The sequence below is a fragment of the Macaca mulatta genome, chromosome Y (assembly GCF_049350105.2).
Source record: "Macaca mulatta isolate MMU2019108-1 chromosome Y, T2T-MMU8v2.0, whole genome shotgun sequence".
In the NCBI taxonomy this organism is placed as follows: Eukaryota; Metazoa; Chordata; class Mammalia; order Primates; family Cercopithecidae; genus Macaca; species Macaca mulatta.
In genome coordinates this window covers 10,943,536-10,949,535 of record NC_133427.1, presented here as the reverse complement: position 1 = coordinate 10,949,535, position 6,000 = coordinate 10,943,536, and the positions used below count along the sequence as shown (strand labels likewise).

Below are 6,000 nucleotides of genomic sequence, written 5' to 3'. Positions count from 1 at the left end.
AAGAAAATAGCTTAACCTTCAAATAGTAGGCCTTCAGTTGAACAATATGACAGGTTATACTCATTTAAAAATTTAGGAAAAAATAATAAGGTTAAAAAAATCTCTTTTTACTGTAATGATTATTAAATTCTGTGATTAGAGGAGGTGTCTAACATGGCTAGATTATTCTTGGTTCATACACTATAGTACGAAATAAAATTATGGAAAAAATCACATTGGATTGCACACATTTTTATTGAGAGTTTTATCTTATGACAGAGAAACATTTACAGAGGAGCTAATGTTATGTAACTTCTTATCACAGGTAAGTTAGAAGCTGGGCAGTAAATGTGGTTACCAAGAGTCATCTGATTCTTCATGAGAAAAACCTGTGGAATTATTAAGGGAAAGACCACAGATATAGTATTAAAAAATTAAAAATGTGTTCAAGGTTTATTTGGTATCTTCATAATGTTCTCAATTTCTTCCCTGGGGAGTTTCTGCCTTAGCATACAAGTTATACTAAGATCAATTTCACAAGTTTAAAAAACTCAGTTGTTTTTATAGTCAGCAATTCTTAATGATTCCATAATTTCTTTCCAGCAAATTTATAATCATTTCTCTTGACTGACAAAATGAATGATTAACAGTTTCTTTAGGGGACATAGTATGTTGGGAAAATAGGTGCGTTTTGACTCTGTTACTAGATTGAAGCATGTCCATAGGGAGACTTCTTGGAGCATCCTTCTTGAGCTGTGATTACATGAGGGAAAGGGAAGAATTTTGAAATTAGGTATGCATTAATTTTATAAAATACTGTGATTTAAGAACCATTATTGTAACATATATGTGATTTAAGAGCCTAAAAATTGTGGTGACTTATAAAAATGAAATTTAGCAAGCACATCAAAATAAACCATCAGGTATGCGTTTAACCCCAGGATACTTCAGACTTACATAAAATATTAATGTCAGTACTCGTGTATTTGTTATATGATGATAGATCTTTTCTTTCTTATTCCTAAAAAATGAGCCATCCCAACTGATACAAACTTTGACAAATCAAAATCTCTTATGTATTTTACCTTAAACAAAAAGCTATAGATTTTTCTTAAAAGAGTGAAACGTTTTAAAGACTCAGTGATTTAAATAAACTTTGGATTTCTAATGCTTTTTACCTTCTTGTCTTCAATTGAGAATAACAATTCCCATTCCAAGAAGTTAAAATAAACCACAGAAGGTCTGGGTGTCTTCTACCCACAGATTCCCCTGTCCGTGGGCATTGGCAACTTGTCTCCTGACTCCTGGTCTTGTTTCCACTGGATAATTTTTATATATTTCTCTAAAGGATTTTCACTGTGAGCAGATTTGTCTTTTATTTCTTCATTATGCATTCTTAATTTTTTAAAATCTAATTCATTTTTATTCAATCTTCACTGATTCCTGAATCAGCCTCTTTAAAACAGATGGGCAAAAAAGCAGAAAATACACAAATACATTTATAAAACATTTTAAGTGTTTAAAAATGCAGTTATAGAATACCATTTCTTCAATTACAGCATGTACGCCAGATAAATAATTTTTAAAATTGAAGTCATTGTTATCATCAGTGCAAGACAAATAGGTCACCTCAATGAAGGAAGTGATTAATTTCCCTCAAGTGTCCTGTGCTTTTGATTTGAATTAACCAGGAATCTAGGGAACATGCATGCATCTGGTGCTGTAATTCAAGCAAGGCTTAGCAGGTGTGTTAATTGGACAGAGAAATTTGTCTGCTAGACCAGACTCAGAGCACAGAAGGGAAGCAGAGAACCAGAGGAAGGAGGGAGGCAGTGTAAGCCCCTAGAAGCAAATTTGGACTGGCAGCCACCTCTGCCCTTGGGTTCTTCTACTGCCAGCTAACTGACGTTGACAGCCTCTTATTTAGGCACTGTTTCTTGTTTATTTGTTTTTGTTTTTCTTTTTTTGTTTCTTTGTTTTTTGTTGTGTTTTGTTTGGAAACAGAGTTCTGCAAATTGATGGCAGCACTTCCTAGGGTTTTAGAGAATACTCAGATGTGGATCCTTTCCATATCTTTTACTCTACTGATCTCTACACCTAGCCTCACATCCACATTTCTGATAGTTTATTTCCATACACATGTAGAAACTCCACAGCAGCAACTTCAACCCAGGCATGATCATTCCAGTTCTTCGATTACGCTCTATCTTCCACCCACCCAGTAACCAGCACTGGCACATTTGAACTCCCTGCCCTGTGGCTGCAAGAGAGGTCTTCCTCACCATCTCCTGGAATACTGAAAAACCCTGTCAAGGCTCTCCGTGAGTACAGACTCTGCCTTCCAGAAACCGTTCGTCATCTGCACCAAGCATTCCCTGAGTGGAAAATGTGTATCTCATGTGTAGTGTCTCTGCTCTGGTAGAGTCCACTGCCATGGTATTCTGGGCTCCGATAATTTGCCTTTTTCTTTCCAGACTGATTTCCTTTAACACCACCAACATTGTACTACAAATGTTCCACCCGTACCAACCCACTTGCTGGGGTCTAGCTGCATCTGTATCTTCCTTGTTTGACATTTGCCTTCACTGTCTCCTCAGTCTGTGGCACTCCCATTCCATCAAAAAGGCTGATATGCTGTTGGAAACCCAACCAAAATTCCATCTCCTCCTTATTTCTGACGTGAAAAGTAACCACTCCAGCACCTTACTTGAACAATGTTTTGTACCTGTTTCTTGAAAACATACACATACTTGTTTCTCCTGCTTATATTTTGTTCAAGGCAAGGCTCATATTTCAACAAGTTGTCTGTTGCCTCTGTATTTTGGCATCTGTCCCTATATCTCAAATGTTTAAATAGACCTGATTCTCAGAGACAATTATGCTGACCTTTCTCTTCCAGTTCTCAGCCATAACCTGTTTTTGTTTGTTTGTTTGTTTTATAAGTTAGCAATGCAAATAAGCAGAAAATTTTATAGGTTCACCAGAGGACTCTGAAGCTTTGGTGTCGTGTTCTAAAGTTATCATCAGGGACTTAGTTCCAAAAATAGGAGAAAATCAACACAGTTTTCTCTCTATCTCCAACCGCCATCTCTTCTCAATCCTTCTCAAGAAATTAAAATATCTGAAGAGACAGTTGAGCATTTCTGAAGGGAGAAATGAAATTTCATCTGTACGAGAAGAAGAAGAAAAAAAGTTACTGGTAAATGAGATTGCTTTCTTATATGGAATAGTAATTTCAATATAGCAATTTTGTTTAAGTACCTCTTTATTATGAAAGAAAGAGGAAGAAAAACTACTTCTCTGCTCTGGTGTATATTTAGTACCTTCATGGTGGAACACTGAAACCTCTTAGGGCACAACAGAATGAAATGAAGTTGTCCATTAGGCACTTTATATCAGAGGCAGAAAATTTCAGCTGTTTCAATTTCCTTTGAGCCCAGATGAAAAAGTGAAATGATGAATATAAAAATTTCTCAATAACACCAATTTTACTCATATGTTGCTTAATAATTTAATATTATTATTGTTGTTGTTGTTGTTGTTGAGATGGAATGTCACTCTGTTGCCCAGGCTGGAGTGCAGTCAAGCAGTCAGCTCAATGCAACCTCTGCCTCCCAGGTTCAAATGATTCTCCTGCCTCAACTCTCCTGCCCAAATAGCTGTCACTAGAGGCACATGTCACCACACCTGGCTAATTTTGGTATTTTTAGTAGAAATGTTTTCACCATATTAGCCAGGATGGTCTTGATCTACTGACATTGTGATCCACACATCACAGCCTCCCAAGTTGCTGGGATTGCAGACATGAGCGGCTGCACCTGGTCAATAATTTTTAAAGTCAATATTATAATCTACATTCCTTCTCAGAGGCAGAACACCAAGTTATTCAGTTGAATTCTCTTATCTTATTATATAATTTTTACTCCCTTTCCCAGGTGTGTGACAAATGGCCGCCTGTCATAAACTCCCTCTTGTGGCCATGACCGCTACTCATCTGCTTCAGCCCTTCCCTGCTGCTGTCCTGGGTAATGGCTTGCTGACCATCTGCCTCAGTGACTAGAATTTCAGAATGATACGAACTTCGTTTAATTCACTGTTGTATGATCAGCCAGAAGGAAACTGCCCAGGCTCTAGATTGTGTTTTACAGACTGCTTTCCAAAGCACATTTACTCTGGATTTAGCAAAATCAAACTTCCCAAAATTCCTTGCCTCTAAGTAATTGTGTATGTTCCTGAAGGCCATGAGTATAACCAAGAAACTGCTAACCAGATGTTTTGGAAATGTTTTTAAGATGATGTATTTCCAATGTCTGGGAGGGACCAAGACGGGGCCTTACTTGAGAAAATTTATTTCATGTTTGAGGATTAAACACTATGGTCCCAAAAGAAAAAGGTCTGACTGTTTGTTCATCCCTAGAACAAAAGACAAAGCTCCCACTTTTGTGGGAATAAAGGGATTGGAGAGACCAATGGGTGGAACAGAGGAGTTTATGGGGTGTGCCTTGACTTAGTGGAATAATATTTAAAGGCTGAGCACTGAACCAACACAAGATTTGAATTTTATACATGCTACTGAAGAGTATTGGCCAACTAGTGGCATGAAATCTGCAGGATGGGCAAACAAGCTTACAGAATCAGAAAAAACGCAGTTTTTTAAAAAGTGACAGGTGTTGTAACTCAGTATGTCTCCTGATCTTTGCAATAATACATGGATTGGAAAACAGGAACTTAAAAAATTTTTGTGAACTTCCAGATGTAGTTATAAAAATATCTGTGAGAGCAGAATAAAGAATAATAGTATGGGGCGAGAGTTCTAAAAGGTGAAACTGATAAGAAGAACTTGTTTTTCTCATTCCTGCTTCTAGAAACCATTATTTACAATCCCTGGCTGTGCTGCTCATGCCATCAGAGTCCCATCAGGGTCTGACTTATTGCTGGGTTTTGGATTGAGTCAGCTCACCTTTTTTTTCTTTTTTAACATTCTCTGCTTCTTTGCCACCTTCGATGGTTTTTATAAATGAGATTTACCAGAGAGTGTCATCTCAATTTAATTCTTCAAGCGGGGGATAGTTCCATATTTGGCAGGGGTTGATATTTAGTTAGAACCATTAGTTGAGTGGTCGTGTGTTTGTTCACAAGAGCCTCTATGGCAGCTTGAATCTTTTTTTCAAGAAGGGTAAGAAACAAGGGAGAACAAGGCAAAGTGCTGGTATGGCTAGAACTATTTTTACTAAAGTCTTACTTTCCTCATGGGATGAAAACCAGTCCCCTAAGAGAAACGCTTCCCATACATACGCTTTCCATGTATGGGCTTTAACATGGGCCAATTTTGGTATTTTGGCAGTTACATTCTGATGACCTTTCAGTTGGTATTAGTTTCTAAGTAGCAGTTACATTGAATTCTCTGCTTACTCTCCTTCCTGGACTAGGAGGTAGTTTTTAAAACCAGGCTATTTTAAGGAGTAGCATTCTTCATTTTTGTGACTTCTTGGGCCAGCAGATGTAGGGCATTTGCAGTATTATTAGTAATTATTTTTGGCACTGCCTGTAACCTTACGATGTGGTAGAGCATGTAAATAGGAGTGCATTATCCCCAAATTCCATTTTCCACCTAGGTGACTGGGCCATTATTTTCACCCCAACACATAGTTTTTCCTAGTGTTTTATTGTAAAATTGTTGTTCTAGGCAAGTTGACTTTCTTACTGGGTGTGTAAAGGTTTTTCCCCACTGAGCAATGCAGAATTTTTTTATAATGGAGATCTTTAAGAACCAGGTGCTCTAGCTTGTGAACACAGGTTCAAGTGAAGAGACAGTAAGAGTCAAGTTATCTTGGGGCATTAGCTTTCTTGCCTCCCATGGCCATTTGTGCCCCATGTTTGTCCCCAACAGACATTGAATGAGGAGATATGTAGGCTGCTGCTATGCTTTCAGCCAGTTGAGCAAAGAGGATTCTGGTTAAGGGAGATGGCCCAAAGAGTTTCTGGTTGATATTTTTACAGAATGATTTAAAAACTCAGAGT

General features: G+C 37.7%; 1 pseudogene; it reads right to left on the bottom strand.

Moving 5' to 3' along the window:
* Positions 1-333: 333 nt before the first annotated feature.
* LOC106995428 (centriole and centriolar satellite protein OFD1-like) overlaps positions 334-6,000 on the bottom strand; it is a 28,272-nt pseudogene continuing 22,605 nt past the window's right edge.